The sequence below is a fragment of the Pseudophryne corroboree genome, chromosome 4 (assembly GCF_028390025.1).
Source record: "Pseudophryne corroboree isolate aPseCor3 chromosome 4, aPseCor3.hap2, whole genome shotgun sequence".
Taxonomy (NCBI): Eukaryota; Metazoa; Chordata; class Amphibia; order Anura; family Myobatrachidae; genus Pseudophryne; species Pseudophryne corroboree.
The window spans coordinates 182737584-182755693 of record NC_086447.1 but is presented as its reverse complement, the minus strand read 5'-3'; the positions used below and the strand labels follow the sequence as shown (position 1 = coordinate 182755693).

General features: G+C 43.7%; 1 protein-coding gene across 6 annotated transcripts in view; it reads left to right on the top strand.

The window, feature by feature from the left end:
* The first annotated feature begins 13873 nt into the window (after window positions 1-13873).
* Window positions 13874-18110, top strand: part of ZBTB38 (zinc finger and BTB domain containing 38) — a 93804-nt gene continuing 89567 nt past the window's right edge. The window contains exon 1 of one of the 6 annotated variants that reach the window (XM_063915628.1): window positions 13874-14451. The gene's annotated coding sequence lies outside the window, so the exon portion shown is untranslated. Of the gene's footprint in view, window positions 14569-14589; window positions 14698-15188; window positions 15459-15493; window positions 15547-18110 lie in introns of those variants that run through there. The other 5 variants (XM_063915625.1, XM_063915629.1, XM_063915627.1 and 2 more) reach the window with 5 other exon arrangements.

Genomic DNA, 18110 nt, shown 5'->3' with positions numbered 1-18110 from the left:
CCACTACTCCCATCCTGACCCCTACTGTCCACCACTACTCCCATCCTGACGCCTACTGTCCACCACTACTCCCATCCTGACCCCTACTGTCCACCACTACTCCCATCCTGACCCCTACTGTCCACCACTACTCCCATCCAGACTCCGGCAGTCCACCACTACTCCCATCCTAACCCCTGCTGTCCACCGTTATGCCCATCCTGCCTCCTGCTGTCCACTACCACACCCATCCTGCACCTTGCTACTTAATACTTAACTCATCCTGCCTTCTGCCCCAATACTTCCATCCTGCCCCTGCTCTCCACCACCACTACCCCTATCATGTTTTAAAGCCACCTTCTACCCACTACTCAAATCATCATCCTGTCCCCCCCACACACACACACCTATATCGTAACTAGGCCAGCTTAGAGGTGCCCCAGTCCTCCCTACAGCGCTGCAACTGGGCACTAGGACCCATCGGAAGGCCAGCGGGTACTTGGTGCCACAGTCCTCCCTCTTTGCACTGCCTCCATATAGAAGAGAAGCCATCGCCGCAGCAGTCGGCAGGCACTAGGACCTAGCAGCAGTCAAATACATCTCCTTTAGTCCCGGCATGAACAGGCTGTGGCTTGCACTGTGACCCCTGCACCCCCCCCCCACCCCCCCCCACCCCACACACACACACCTGGCAGCAGGGGCTTACACTGTGCAACCTTGCTGCTTGCATCCATTTACCGGGCTGGTCTTCCATCCCAATCCGTCCATGGTTACACACACAACACCATGGTTATTTTGTTGTCCAGCTCTTCTATTCAGTTAGCGCCACACCCACGGCGACCACTACACATTTTGTACACACACCAGTCAGTGCCTCACCAGCCACTGACCTCACCGCACGCCACTGATCTGCTCCACGATTCAACTTGCACATTCTGCGGCTGGACTGCCGCATCCTAAATCAGTCAAAGCCCATTCCACGAGGAAGGTGGGCTCTTCTTGGGCGGCTGCCCGAGGGGTCTCGGCTTTACAACTTTGCCGAGCTGCTACCTGGTCGGGATCAAACACGTTTGCAAAATTCTACAAGTTTGATACCCTGGCTGAGGAGGACCTTGAGTTTGCTCATTCGGTGCTGCAGAGTCATCCGCACTCTCCCGCCCATTTGGGAGCTTTGGTATAATCCCCATGGTCCTTACGGAGTACCCAGCATCCACTAGGACGTCAGAGAAAATAAGAATTTACTCACCGGTAATTCTATTTCTCTTAGTCCGTAGTGGATGCTGGGCGCCCATCCCAAGTGCGGATTGTCTGCAATACTTGTATATAGTTATTGCCTAACTAAAGGGTTATTGTTATGAGCCATCTGTTCGTGAGACTCAGTTATTATTCATACTGTTAACTGGGTATAGTATCACGAGTTGTACGGTGTGATTGGTGTGGCTGGTATGAGTCTTACCCGGGATTCCAAATCCTTTCCTTATTGTGTCAGCTCTTCCGGCACAGTTTCCCTAACTGAGGTCTGAAGGAGGGGCATAGAGGGAGGAGCCAGTGCACACCAGTAGTCCTAATTCTTTCTTAGAGTGCCCAGTCTCCTGCGGAGCCCGTCTATTCCCCATGGTCCTTACGGAGTTCCCAGCATCCACTACGGACTACGAGAAATAGAATTACCGGTGAGTAAATTCTTATTTTCGCACTGGTTAAGAAACCCGCGGCATTGTTTTGGATTACCATCAAATTTACTGGGAGGTGGCAAATGCAAACGTGGAAGTGGTACTGGTACAGGAGGAAGCAGGACCGGAGGTGCCAATGTGGGAGCAGCTGTAGATACTTGAGGTGCCGTCATGGCAACACAGAGAGAATCGAGACGTTCGGACATACTCTGCATGAACTGTACGATTTGAGATTGTGTGGCCTCCTGCTTACTTAAGCGAGACCAGATATCTGCAGTTGAATCCCCTCCTGAGGCCTGATCACCCGTCGAATCCATTTGGCCAGTGCTTACTGTCACGTCTGGCAGGGTTTGAGGATCCGGCAGCTGAGATTTGCCCGAGGAGGTAGCAGGCTGTGAATGAACCAGATGAGGGGGCTGGATATAGTTCCTTCGCATGGGACACGGAGCAATGAAGAACATAGGCGGGGTTTGAGAGTTAATGGAAAGTATTTATTATGTACAGGGCTGAGGTAGGGAACTGAGGCTGAAGCACAATGGTTAAAGACATGGCTGGAGGTGAAGAACTGCGGACTGTGATTTGAAAGACGAGACTGTAGATGATGAACTGTGGAACTGTGGATGGTAGTTGAAAACGTGGCTGGAGACTAGGACTGTGGACTGTGGTTTGGAAAACGAGGCTTGAAGATAATAATCTGCAGGCTGTGGTCAGTGGTACAAAGGCGTGGCTGGTGAAGGAGATCTGTGGAGTGTGGCTTGAAAGACGAGGCAGAAGACCCGGGGCCGACTGTGCCCAAAGAGTCTTACTGGACCGGGTTTTCCAGGAGCGCTTCCACAGGCAGTAGCAGGCAAGAAACGGCAGGGCTGCAGCAGCAACAGAGAACCGACCAAGCAGGATCAGGAGGAACCAAGATACAGCAGGAATCCTGGGAGCACAGGCTAAAGCACCTACAACAGGGTTGTAACTTGAAGCACTGGCGTCCCTGTCCTAAACCAGCCCCCTTTTATAGGGAGAGCTTCCCCTGGATTGGCTGGAAGAAACAGGAAACAGGAACTATGCTTACAACTTGGTCTTCAACATGGCGGCGCCCAGTAATGCAGACCTTTTTGAAAAGCCACATTGCTCACTGCCCCTGGTCTCCAAGCAACGGTTCAGCAAGAGCGACCCGCTGTAGCGGCGTCCCGCCGCCACGAGCAGACCCCGTCACCTCCGCTACTGCTGCCCACGGATCCGGCGCAACAGCCCACCTCCGCCACTGCCCGCACAACGCCAAGGAAGCCAGCCCCGCGGCCCCAGCGTACCGGTAAGATTCCAGACGCTGACATCTTATACGTCACCTGGAGCGCATTCATCAGACGTCATTGACAAGTTCAAAAACTTTGGGTGGCAGCAGAAGCAGTCCACTGACAACTAAATCCCTTCTTCCTCTTGTACCCAAGCACCTGCAAACCACACCACCAACTCCCTCAGTGTCAAGTTCCGCCTTAGACAGGAAAGCCAATAGTCCTGCAGGCCATGTCACTGGCAAGTCTGACGAGTCCTCTCCTGACTGGGATTCCTCCGATGGATCCTTGAGTGTAACGCCTACTGCTCCTGGCTCTGCTGTTGTTGCTGCTGGGAGTCAATCATCATCCCAGAGGGGAAGTCGGAAGACCACTTGTACTACTTCCAGTAAGCAATTGACTGTCCAACAGTCCTTTGCGAGGAAGATGAAATATCACAGCAATCATCCTGTTGCAAAGCGGATAACTCAGGCCTTGGCAGCTGTGTTGGTGTAAGGCGTGCGTCCGGTATCCGCCGTTAGTTCACAGGGACTTAGAGAATTTCTTGTGGTAGTGTGTCCCTGGTACCAAATGCCATCTAGGTTCCACTTCTCTAGGCAGGCGATACCGAGAATGTACAGACGTCAGAAAAAGAGTCACCAGTGTCCTAAAAAATGCAGTTGTACCCAATGTCCACTTAACCACGGACATGTGGACAAGTGGAGAAGGGCAGACTAAGGACTATATGACTGTGACAGCCCACTGGGTAGATGTATTGCCTCCCACAACAGCAGCGGCGGCACCAGTAGCAGCATCTCGCAAACGCCAACTCGTTCCTAGGCAGGCTACGCTTTGTATCACCGCTTTCCATAAGAGGCACACAGCTGACAACCTCTTATGGAAACTGAGGAACATTACTGCAGATTGGCTTACCCCAATTGGACTCTCCTGGGGATTTGTGACATTGGACAACGCCACCAATATTGTGCGTGCATTACATCTGGGCAAATTCCAGCACGTCCCATGTTTTGCACATACAATGAATTTGGTGGTGCAGAATTTTTTTTTAAACGACGGGCGTGCAAGAGATGCTGTCTGTGGCCCGAAGAATTGCGGGCCACTTTTGGCATTCAGCCACCGCGTGCTGAAGACTGGAGCACCAGCAAACACTCCTGAACCTGCCCCGCCATCAGCTGAAGCAAGAGGTGGTAACGAGGTGGAATTCAACCCTCTATATGCTTCAGAGGATGGAGGAGCAGCAAAAGGCCATTCAAGCCTATACATCTGCCTACGATATAGGCAAAGGACGGGGAATGCACCTGACTCAAGCGCAGTGGAGAATGATTCCAACGTTGTGCAAGGTTCTGCAACCCTTTGAACTTGCCACACGTGAAGTCAGTTCAGACACTGCCAGCCTGAGTCGGGTCATTCCCCTCATCAGGCTTTTGCAGAAGCAGCTGGAGAGATTGAAGTAGGAGCTAAAACTGAGCGATTCCGCTAGACATGTGGGACTTGTGGATGGAGCCCTTCATTCGCTTAACCAGGATTCACGGGTGGTCAATCTGTTGAAATCAGAGCACTACATTTTGGCCACCGTGCTCCATCCTAGGTTTAAAGTCTACGTCGTATCTCTCTTTCCGGCAGACACAAGTCTGCAGATGTTCAAAGACCTGCTGGTGTGACACTTGTCAAGTCAAGCGGAACGTGACCCGCCAACAGCTCCTCCTTCATTTTCTACCGCCACCGGAGCTGCCAGGAAAAGGATAACATTTCCAAAACCACCCGCTGGCGGTGATGCAGGGCAGTCAGGAGCAAGTGCTGACATCTGGTCCGGACTGAAGGACCTGCCAACGATTACTGACATGTCGTCTACTGTCACTGCATATGATTCTGTCACCATTGAAAGAATGGTGGAGGATTATATGAGTGACAGCATCCAAGTAGGCACGTATACTGGCAGGAAAAAGAGGCAATTTGGAGGCCCTTGCACAAACTGGCTTTATTTTACCTAAGTTGCCCCCCCTCCCCCCCCCCCCCCCTCCAGTGTGTACTCCAAAAGAGTGTTTAGTGCAGCCGGTCACCTGGTTAGCGATTGGCGTATGAGGTTACTTCCACAAAATGTGGAGAAGATGATGTTCATCAAAATGAATTATAATCAATTCCTCCGTGGAGACATTTACCAGCAATTGCCTCCAGAAAGTACACAGGAACCTGTGATGGTGGATTCCAGTGGGGACAAATTAATACTCTGGGCCAGATGTACTAAGCCTTGAAAAGTGCTAAATTGCACTATGATATAGTACCAGCCAACCAGCTCCTAACTGTCATTTTTCAAACCCAGCCTGTAACATGAAAGTTAGGAGCTCATTGGCTGATACTATCACCGTGAAATGTATCACTTTTCAAGGCTTAGTACATCTCCCCCTCTGTGAGGAGGGGGATGTACACAGTGAAAGGGGTGAGGAATCGGAGGATGAGGAGGAGGTGGACATATTGCCTCTGTAGTGCCAGTTTGTGCAAGGAGAGATTGATTGCTTCTTTTTTGGTGGGGGCCCAAACCAACCAGTCATTTCAGCCACAGTCGTGTGGCAGATCCTGTCGCTGAAATGATGGGTTTGTTAAAGTGTGCATGTCCTGTTTATACAACATAAGGACAATTCCATCTTGCACCTCTTTTTTATTTTTTTATTTATCTTTGCATCATGTGCTGTTTGGGGACTATTTTTTTGAAGGGCCATCCTGCCTGACACTGCAGTGCCACTCCTAGATGGGCCAGGTGTTTGTGCTGCCCACTTCGGTCGCTTAGCTTAGTCATCCAGCGACCTTGGTGCAAATTTTAGGACTAAAAATAATATTGTGAGGTGTTCAGAATAGACTGGAAATGAGTGGAAATTATGGTTATTGAGGTTAATAATACTATAGGATCAAAATTACCCCCAAATTCTATTATTTAAGCTGTTTTTGAGGGGTTTTTAAGGGAGGGTTTGCCAAAATGCGTCCGAATCCAAAACACGGCCGCTGAACCGAATCCAAAATCAAAACACAAAACCCGAAAATTTCTGGTGCACATCTCTAATATACATATACATACCTCTCAACTATCATTATTACAGATGCGTGACTCCATTATTACAGATTCAAAAAGGAACGTGGCTTTGATAAAAAGGGTGTGTGGCTTCATGGGAATGCCAAAACCGCCTGTCACGCCTCACCTTTTTGTCATTGTGCGGGCATGCCCAGCGCTCTGCGAGCTGCTGGCATGCCCCTAGTCCCTCTGTTTCCTGTGAATAGATGCTGTGCGCATGCACACATCGTCTATTCACCGCTGCTCTACAGGAGAGCGGTGAGTGACAGGAGCCTCCCAACCTCGTACGTCTCCCCCCACCTTTCCCCAGGGTGGGACAGTGGGAGAGTCCCCCCAAAAAATGGGACCGTTCTGTGAAGCTTGGGACACTTGGGAGGTAAGTAAGTATATATATATATATATATATATATATATATATAAAAATAACAATACCCTTATCTCGCACTGTATTAAAATCAGGCAGCACCTCTTGAAAAAACTCCCTGCTAGTGGGAGATAAACATAGGTTATAGGTACAATATTCAGAGGGCGCACAACAGTATTGCTATTTCAAAAGAAAAATCAAACCAGCGTGACCCGAAGGACAGTAGTTTTAATAAAATAATGAATGAAAATTCTAATACATTAAAATTCCAATACACTGGTATAATGTTTCATAAGTACAATAATCATTTGTACAAAAACATGGTACTTTTTAAAGATATTTTTACACAAAATCCAACGCGTTTCGTCCGCTATGGACTTCGTCAGGGGTACAGGTCGTAAGTGGTGATGTGGATGGAGGAAAAAAGGAAAGAACAAAAGAGCAAAAGGGACATCAGTTGATATCACATTTCTCATTAGCATTTCTTTTATAACAGATACAGTTTGTTTTACTCCAAAAACAGAAACTAATACATTTTCCAATTTGGTAATATTAAAGGGAGAGAATACATTCTCTAATATTTCAAGGAACACTAAAGGAAGGAGATATTGAGAGAAGAATGATATTCTCTAGTATCTAGCTGTAGGTTTAATGTCACCCAATTTCAATTAGTATGACTACTTACTGTGAGGATACTTTAAGAAAATCCCCCACGTGAATGATCTCACTGTAAGTACGGATATAGTGTGGTGGACATTTCTAATGGAAAAGATAATAAGTACTTATTTAATTTTATAGGCTAATTTAAATCTTAGTATTAATGTTAGGATAATTACTTAGTCACTTACATAAATGAAATTAAAACTTCTTATTGAAGATCAGATATTCATTATTCGTTATAATTGAAGTTTCTAGATGTATGTATAAAGAAATTGATTTAGTTCCCAATCCAATTCTTTTTGTTTTTACCTATATTCATATCTATCATACCCACATTCAATTCTAGCAATGGATATAACCGGTTAGGAAGTATCCTCCAGGGTTAATAGAGTACCGTATGATATCTATATAAATTAAATAATACTAGTTGGTTCCTAATTATTTTTACATTTTAAATTTGCCTATATTCATGTGTATCATACTCACATTCAATTCTAGCAATGGATATGACCAATTAGGAAGGGTCCTCCAGAGCTAGTAAAGTACCAAAGGGTATCTATATAAATTAAAAGGCACTTAATGGAGGACAAATCATAGATTTAAATCACTCTAGTAGGGATTATATTAACTAATAAACTTACTTTAAACAAGGCAAAATCAATGACATCAGAACAGGATATCAAGAGAAATAGATAATGCCCAACTACAATTAGAATTACAGTTAAAGTTAGAATAGTTGTTACTTCACTTCAAAGGCCTATTAGATTAAGAGCCAGAAGTTACTACTTACAATAAAGAATTCTGGATGTGTGTAGCTGCCTCCTCTCCTGAATGTCAAGTGAATTGGAGAGTGTGGATCTAGCTTATTTATACCCATATGGATATTACCTCACTTCCTTTATCTTATTGATAGGTTAATCTAAAATCATAGAATAACTGGATACTAGGCTAGTAATAGTTGGATATAGTGGTAAAATTAATGATAGTAATAGTTAACGTATACTCATAGTTCAAAAAGACTTATAACTAGCACTTAAATTGTTCGTTTACTGGAACAAAACGTATAACTTCCGCCATGCGTTCCACCTACAGCGTGGTGGAACACATGGAATTCCGCCTTCTGCCCCGCTTCCTGTTAGAGCGATGGGCGAGCTACACTAGACACTATATATTAAGCCCAGGGAGATGTATTAATAATGCCATATGATTAAGCCCAAGGAGGTGGACTCCGAAACAAGATCTCTATGAGTCCTGATCGGAGATAATCTCCTCCCGCTGCGCGTTCCATCTAGAGCGGAAATGGAACGCGCCGCGTCACTTCCGGGTCCGGCTATGCGTTCCACCCATACATCTTCCGGATCTGCCTATAGTGAAGCAGAGGGACAGCAGCAGCAGCGCCTCAACCAGTAGTAAAGCGCTGCTGCGGCTCCCTCCTCCACCTCCCTCCGCCTCCTTCTCCCCCGTGGCCGCTGCAGTGCGCTCCTCTCCGGGCGGCTGTGTGCTGCGGGCAGCGGTTGCCCGCAGCACACAGCGGCATGTAATGAGTTAGTTTTGACTCATTACATGCTTTGGGCCCCTGGACAGAGGCGGGCCCCAGTGCAATGCACTGGTTGCACTGGCGGTAGTTCCGCCTCTGGGTTTGGCAGTGGGTCAGTAATGATGTTGGGTGGCATTTCTTTGGGGGGCCGCACAGCCCTCCATGTGCTCGCCAAAGGTAGCCTGACTGCCATTAGGTACCGAGATGAGATCCTCAGACCCATTGTGAGACCATATGCTGGTGCGGTTGGCCATGGGTTCCTCCTAATGCAAGACAATGCTAGACCTCATGTGGCTGGAGTGTGTCAGCAGTTCCTGCAAGACGAAGGCATTGATGCTATGGACTGGCCCGCCCGTTCCCCAGACCTGAATCCAATTGAGCACATCTGGGACATCATGTCTCGCTCCATCCACCAACGCCACGTTGCACCACAGACTGTCCAGGAGTTGGCGGATGCTTTAGTCCAGGTCTGGTAGGAGATCCCTCAGGAGACCATCCGCCACCTCATCAGGAGCATGCCCAGGCATTGTAGGGAGGTCATACAGGCACGTGGAGGCCACACACACTACTGAGCCTCATTTTGACTTGTTTTAAGGACATTACATCAAAGTTGGATCAGCCGGTAGTGTGATTTTCCACTTTAATTTTGAGTGTGACTCCAAATCCAGACCTCCATGGGTTAATAAATTTGATTTCCATTGATAAATTTTGTGTGATTTTGTTGTCAGCACATTCAACTATGTAAAGAACAAAGTATTTCATAAGAATATTTCATTCATTCAGATCTAGGATGTGTTATTTTAGTGTTTTCTTTATTTTTTTGAGCAGTGTATATATGGTTAAGATTTAAATTATACTGAAGAAAGAATGAAGTAAGTAGCTCACAAGTAGGACTTAAGTGGAAACATGAGCAGCAGCAGCAGTGTTGAGTGCTTGGAGAGTGGAGGAGGGATGGAGCGACATGGAGATCACAGCGGCAGCTGTATGGACACACAGCAAGGAGTGCACTACTTTATGCACAAATGTTTGAAAAGGGGGCGGAGTCAATGCCTGAGGGGTTCAATCGCGGCCGCTGGGGGGCATGAAAAACAAAATTGTTCTTTCATAAACCCCACTGCGTGTGCCACTGCTCTCTCTCCCTCTCTGTCTTGCTCCTCTCTTTCTCCCTCTCTGCCCCTGACACCCTCTTTGTCTCTCTCTCTCTCTCACATCGCTTGCTATCTCGCTCTCTCATTCTCTCCTAAGTGGCATTGTAGTGACAATGGCGAGGTGGGGGGTGGGGGTTTCCTTTCAGGATTTTGCTGTGGGACCCACAAAGTTTTAGTAACGCCCCTGCCACTGTGCCTCAAAAATACCAATATTTCTAAATGAACTGACTGGCTGAATGTTGCTTCAGTACACAAATAGCTGCCTAGACTGTAAGACAGGTATACGTTAAAGCCAGCTGAGGTTACAGGGAGCATCTCTCAAGCAATTGGTGATGGAGCCCACTCGCAAAGATTCAATATTAGATTTAATTCTTACAAATGGTGATAGGATATCCGACATATATGTGGGTGAGCACCTGGGATCCAGTGATCATCAAGCAGTATGGTTTAGTATAAAGACAGGATCCAACTCCTGTCACACAAAAACAAAGGTGTTGGATTTTAGAAATGCTGATTTTGCAAAAATGGGGAGATGTTTAAGTGATTCATTGGCGGACTGGTGGAACTTGGAAGGAGTGCAGGAGAGGTGGGAAAAACTGAAAAGTGCAATACTAAGTGCAACTGATCTTTGTATCAAAAGGGTTAGGAAAAGCACCAGGAAAAGGAAGCCAGTGTGGTTCACAAAAGAAGTATCAACTAGTGTGAAAGCAAAAAAGATGGCTTTTATGAAATACAAACAGACTCAAAATAATAATGACAAAGAGGTGTATCTAGACAGACGGAAGGATGCTAAGAAAGTGATCAGACGTGCAAAGGCAGAAGCTGAGGAAAAAATGGCCCAGTCAATAGGTAAAGGGGGCAAAACTTTTTTTAAGTATATAAGTGAAAAGAGAAAATCAAATGGAGGAATAATAAGACTTTAGACAGAGAGTGAGCATTCGGTGGAGGGTGACAAGGCAATAGCAGATCACCTACATAATTATTTTTGCTCAGTATTTACTACAGAAGAAGGGATGGGGCCACAGTTAAGTTGCAAGGACATTCATAAAAATAAGGTACAGGTTGAGTATCCCATATCCAAATATTCCAATATACGGAATATTCCGAAATACGGACTTTTTTGAGTAAGAGTGAGATAGTGAAACCTTTGTTTTTTGATGGCTCAATGTACACAAACTTTGTTTAATACACAAAGTTATTAAAACTATTGTATTAAATGACCTTCAGGCTGTGTGTATAAGGTGTATATGAAACATAAATTAATTGTAGAAATGTACACACACTTTGTTCAATGCACAAAGTTACAAAAAATATTGGCTAAAATTACCTTCCGGCTGTGTGTATAAGGTGTATATGTAACATAAATACATTCTGTGCTTAGATTTAGGTCCTATCACCATGATATCTCATTATGGTATGCAATTATTCCAAAATACGGAAAAATCCGATATCCAAAATACCTCTGGTCCCAAGCATTTTGGATAAGGGATACTCAACCTGTAGTTGAAAGTACATTTACAGAGGAGAAGGTCCTAACAGAACTTTCACAACTAAAAGTGGATAAATCAATGGGACCAGATGGGATACACCCAAGGATACTCAAAGAGCTAAAAAATGTGCTGGTTACACCGTTAACAGAATTATTTAACCAGTCACTAAATACAGGTGCTATTCCAGAGGACTGGAAAAGAGCAAATGTAGTTCCACTGCACAAAAGTGGAAGCAAGGAAGAAGCAAGTAACTACAGACCAGTAAGCCTTACATCAGTAGTGGGGAAAGTAATGGAAAAACTATTAAAAGAAAGAGTTGTGGAATATCTTAAATCAAACCACTTACAGGATCCAAAACAGCATGGATTTACTGGTGGTAGATCATAACAAAAAAATCTTATTGACTTTTTTGACTCTGTGACAAACATAATAGATCAAGGGGGAGCTGTAGATGTAGCATATCTAGACTTTAGTAAGGCATTTGACACTGTCCCACATCGCAGACTGCTAAATAAACTTGAAAGCGTAGGGGTGGATTATAAAACAGTTAAATGGATAAGAACCTGGTTGCAGGATAGGAAACAGACAGTTGTAGTTAATGGAGTGCAATCTATGGAGGGAAATGTTACCAGTGGAGTACCCCAGGGATCTGTACTTGGTCCAGTTCTCTTTAATATCTTTGTTGGTGACATTGCAGATGGTATTGAAGGGAAGGTATGCCTTTTTGCAGATGATACAATGATATTCAACAGGGTAGACACACCGGGAGGGGTAAAACAAATGAGTGATGACCTAGGTAGGCTTGAGAAATGGTCAAGAACGTGGCAACTACAGTTTAATGCTAAAAAATGCAAAATCATGCACTTGGGTCTCAAAAACCCACAGGCTAAATATAGTATCAAGGGTACTATAATGGAAACTACTGAGGAGGAAAGGGATTTAGGAGTCACTATTTCAAGTGACTTGAAGGCAGGAAAGCAATGCAACAAAGTAATGAGAAAGGCAAGTTAGATGCTTGGTTGCATAGGGAGAGGAATCAGTAGTAGGAAAAAAGATGTGATAATGCCACTGTATAGGTCATTGGTGCGGCCCCATCTGGAATACTGTGTCCAGTTCTGGAGACCATATCTCCAGAAGGATATAAATACATTAGAGAGTGTACAAAGAAGGGCAACTAAAATGGTGCATGGCCTACATCACAAAACGTACCCGGAAAGGCTAAAAGATCTTAACATGTATAGTTTGGAGGAGAGAAGGGAAAGGGGGGACATGATAGAAACTTTCAAATATATCAAGGGTCTTAACAAAGTTCAGGAGGGAAACATTCTTCAAAGGAAGAGAAATATTAGACCTCGAGGACATACACTGAAACTGGAGGGGGGGAGGTTCAGGGGAAATTTAAGGAAAAATTACTTCACAGAAAGGGTAGTGGATAAGTGGAATAGTCTCCCATCAGAGGTGGTAGAGGCTAAGACTATAGAGCAATTTAAACATGCTTGGGATAGGCATATGAATATCCTTACAAAGAATTAAGGTTCAAAAAGGGTTGAGATTACCTAAAGGATAAAAAAAAAGGGGCAGACTAGATGGGCCAAGTGGTTCTTATCTGCCGTCAAATTCTATGTTTCTATGTTTATATGAATGCAAATTGTTTTGTACTGTAACAAAAAATTTTTACTTTAATCTTTTTCATGTCAGGAACGCTATGGTGTTACAACGTAACCCATTTAAAATACTGTTGCACAGTATTATAGAGATGTGTCCTAATGCATCATGGCTGCAGTCACGCCAAACAGCCCCTCTTGGTGCGCCAGGTTCCATGAGACTCTGCTAGAATTGGATGTTTGGTTATGTTTTGTTTTTTTAGGAAAAAGCGTCTTAGTCGCAAAGCAATGATGACTATGCACCAGGAGACTGTGCTGAAAATTTTTATATGCAACACTTGTATATCTGTGTATGACTCTGAATCTGTATATGAAGTGCTATGTCACAGCAGCCACAGCTTTTTTTATTCCATTTCTCTTGTACGTCGTATACGGACAGATATACAAGTGTCACGTATCAAATGAATCAGCACAGTCTCCTGCATTTTCATAAAAAATTGCTAGTAGAGTTGCAGGGAACCTGGCGGGTTACTCGTACCAGGCATCTTGCACTGTGTGGCCTATGGAGGCTAGATGTACGAGGACACATCTGTACCTTAGAATAAACACTGTTATCACATTGGTGAAAGTACAGCTATTTTAGTGGGTGCAACAGATACAGGTCAAAGGTGATGAGTGGGTTCGGGGTGAGGGTCAACCTCTATGCAGGCCTGACACTCATGAGCACCAGCAGACCTATTTTGGGCTTTTACATGTCATTGCTCACCCTCTACCCCCTCCCCCCCTAAGTTTGCTAAGAGGCCCGCCGATTACGTGCTTTACCCCTGTATCTTCCCATGTTCCTATATAAAAACTATGATTGCCACCTTTTCTGGGGGGAAAAAAACAAAACAACGCCCCTTCTTTCCATGTTCTTAGTCTTACTTATTAGCATTACTGGCCCTGAGTTGCAGCTATAAAATGCCAGCCAGATGCCAACTGCCTCTCCCGATAGAATGAAAGCATAGATGTGTGTTGCCCAGATCAGACAACAGCACTTCCGCATACTGCACTGAATGAATGCATTCTCCTAACCTGTTTACACTGCCACCAACTCACGACTACAGTGCTGTGAAATATGCAGAGAAGGCAGCCAGATAGTTAAAAAAAAAAAAAAAAGCTAGCAGTCGGTAGGTGCCTACAGTTTAATAAGTGCTCCGCTTGTTTACACTATGTGGGTCAGTGTGCTCAGATTATGCAACTGAAACTGCTATGGATTACTTTTTATCTGAGCAGAATCCATTTCTGCAGGATTTATATTTTATCTCAAGAGGAAATAACAATTCTTCAGTACGTATTTTCCTGTGCGACTGAGCAGCTGTAATGCTGATATATTTAGCACTTGTCGAGCTTGTGGTAAGCAGGGTGTTGCCTAAATACAATTAGCCGGTCAGATGACTGGATCTCTGCTCTTGTGGCTTGCAAACTATGGAAAGGATATTGCTTTTAATAAAACTTAAACAGCAGATTGCAAAACCAAAAAGGGGAGCAAATGTTTCCGAATGCAGGGCGGTGTTCTGAATCCGGACTGAAGACTGATCATCAGCCCTCACAGAAGACCATGTTTAAGCAATAGGCTTTATTTTGCAGACAGAAGAAGGATGTCATACATAGTAAGTGTGCATCCTACATCAGCCCCGGAACGTTTATATGCACGGCTGTACAAGGCGACGCTGCTCTCTCTGAGAATCCTGTCATATAATATCTGGGAAACGGCCAGCTAAGAAAAGGTTGTTCTATTTTTCTTTTTTTATGAGAAGGCCTTTTCATTTTGCATTTCGTGCTTTATTTGCTCCTTAATCTGAAGCCTTTGATACCTTGTCCATCAGCCGCATCGTTAGTTGCATACTGCGTTTAAGGTGAGCTGGATGTGTTCTTCCTCTTCTATAAGCGATGCTGCAGAACGCATCTCTTGCAAGGCTGAAATGGCAGCAGCACAGATTAATGCCTTCTCTTCTGCATGCTGTGCTCCGAATCCATTAGACGCTGCTGTCAGTATGTAAATACTGTGCCTGACATAACATACTGCACCTCCTGTCTCTCACTTCCATGTCTAAACATTGCATCACCGTTTTACAGCTGACATTTTCATTATCATCTTATGCAAAATGCAAGCTTTAAAAAAAAAAAAAAAAAACAGAAACCCATAGACTGTTAAAGGCAGCGTGACTGTATTAATCTTGCTTTTTAATCCTGTCCTGTATTTACCCAGCTAAATAATGTATGCTGTATTGTTAATTAATGTGAATATCAAATTAAAGCTCTTGAAAACTAATATGCTTGCAATGCTGGTAGGAGGAATGGAAAAAAATCTATTTTTAACTCCTGCGTAGCACTGGAGCCTGGCTCTTCTATGCGGAAGTTGTGGGGTAAAGGTTGGTTCTCCAGGGGATCGTAGAAGTGGCCCTTTGCAGTGGCTGGTTCTGCTTTTACTTATATACAACTGCAGATCTATGGGACACAGCATGAGGAAAACCTGGAGGTGGGTTATCATAGCTACCACCATCCCTTCCCCGATAGAAAATCCACTTGTTATGAATGTCAGCCATCTGAGCTGTTTTCCAGCTGATTTTACCAACGACATCTCCTAAGACCCATGAAGCAAGGACCGAATAAAAAGGTTTCTTTTTATATTTCCTTAACTGCGTAACATGCTGCGAGATTGAAAGCATTGGCTGAGTTAGCAATCCCTTAAATGGTTCATAGAGGTAGGTTGAAAGTGCATGCGTTGTCATTATCATTCATATACTGCGCCAGCTGCAAGCATACAATCTACACTATAAATACACAGCTAACATAACACACAGTGAGTTTACTGTATATTACAAAACACAAATGAAGCAGTGGAAAATGAGGAAATAGGCGATGTAACTGTATGATTCACCAGTATTGGGAGCTGATAAAACGAGAGGCGATCTGCCTTCTCTTAACATATAAAACGAATGCACCACTTTTTTTTTTTAAATGACCTCTACATACCGTGTCTCCTGCCTGATTGTATAAATTGAATTTCTGTGTGAAAGGTGTGTTGGAAACTATGGCGGATGGTTTATTACAGACGTTAACTGTTCACTGCTGTCAGGCTGGATAGGGCATTGCATGCTGGCTAGACTAAAGAAAGCGAATATTAATAACCTTTCTGGTAAATAAAGAGAGAGAAAAAACACTTTTTTTGTTATAAGATCAATATATGAGATTTTAATGATTTTTGTTCTGGAAACACATTCAGGTTTTCACTATTCTCTTCCAATGTTAAAACATTGAAGATAAAGCGAGGCCTTTATTTGACAGTAACCCCTCGATTTCTGCTCCGCTATAGCTGATTTTGATAAGAAAACTAAACGTAGTGAGGTTTTTAACTACCACCGCTGTAATTCCCACCTTTACATAAAAATTGTGTTTTTCTATTGCACTGCGGAAAAAACCCATAAAAAGATGTTCTGAAACGCCAAAAAGAAAGTGTTTGGACTTTGCTGGCAGTGTTACTGCATAAATGTCATTGCCACTATCTGTTAAATAACATCTGAGGCCTGCATGGGCCGCTTTGGTGGCTGAGGGGTTAATATCTATCCTGACGCAGGATGATTTCATGTCATGAATCCAAATCCGTTCAGAACTGGGTGCTTTTTTTATGCATTCCCCGTCTTGCTCTGTGCATGTTTGCAGCAAAGCTCCTTTAAGAATGGGATTCTGCGTTGGTGATGATCTTTCTAGACTGGGCCTTCGCCTTGTTTCTGTGGCAACGGGAAATTTTTCGCTAAATGATTCTAACACTGGGGGAAGAAAATGTTATTTCTAGAAAATTTTCCACCAGGCAAGTAGCAAATGCTTTCCACAGAAAGCATTCATTCCTTTTTTTTATTTTTTTGTTTTCTCTTTTGGGAAATGATTTATTGATTTCATCTGTGTGTGCAGTCAAATCTGCGTGCTGTGCATTCTTAAATGTGTCGCAGATTGTTTTACAGTATTCCTACGGCCAACGAATATATATGAGCAATATGCATACAAAATACCAATAGAAGCATTTTGTATGCAGGCATGGGCTACTAAACTGCATTAAGCAGTATTTATACGAGAGGATTCCTCAACACACTACATTGTAGATAACACCAGCATTACGACAATCCATTTTCTTCTGTGTTAATATCCTTTCATTTTTTACCACAGATGCATGTAAACAATTACGTCGAAGTGTTAAAAACAGCGGCTAGAAATTGATAGACGATAAACTTTAAGCTTTTAACGTAAACATATATTCGGAATCTGTTGCCTTAAACAGCAGGACATGTGTGAGTAATTTTTAGTCTGCTGTCTTGTGTGCTTGCTTGCTTTTATTCCCTTCCTGTTCATGTCGTGTTTCATGGGCGAAGAAGGGAGCTGCAGCTGTGGCCATTTTGAGTCACCATACCTGCTGCAAAATGGTTGCCAGGCAATGAAATTGGAACATTGCGGCACTTTTAATAATTGACATAGTTTGGTTTCTGTTTTTCTTAACTAGGATGGTCTTTCTCTTATCCCTCGCCACATTCCAGGTAATAACATTTACACTGAAAATGATCTGGCAAATGCATGCACCAGGAATAATCTTGGTTAAATTAACTCTTACGTCACCTGAGAACAACAGTGTTGTTTAAGAAATTATCATTTGACTTTGATCTTTTTATTATTTCTGGTATATAATGCTAACTTTAAATGCCAATTTATACGCTGTAAATATGAATTTCATTTTAACATATTCATATTAAAAACAAGGGGGGTTGGGAGAGTTAAAAAACACAAACTCAATCACTCCCATTTGCTCGAGTCGGAAGAAGACAGTGAGAAGGAAAAGCAGCGGAAAATGTAGTATATTAGATATTAGATTTGGAAATGGCCCATCAAGGCAGCGCCTCACTGGCTCTATCCACTTCCAGTTCAAATTGTGTTGCATGGGGAGATTAAGAGACCATCGTTGGTGGCCATTTTGAGACACCCTGTAACCTGCTGATCACGGTGACACAGCAATGCTTTCCTTCTCTTCGTGATTGCTCTCAAAATATCTTTTGATAACATATTACGTATCTGCAGTCAGAAAGTTAACCCTTTAAATCCCAGAGGAAACCATAAAAAATCCAAAGGGCTGTAGACCGATTTGGAATTTTTTCCATTGTTTTTTGTTTGCAACACTTATTCAACCAATGGTGGTCTACACAGGCAAATAACATTTCACACATAACATGCATGCTTTTAACAGGTGTTAAGAACAAAATAATATGCGACTGTTACATATGAA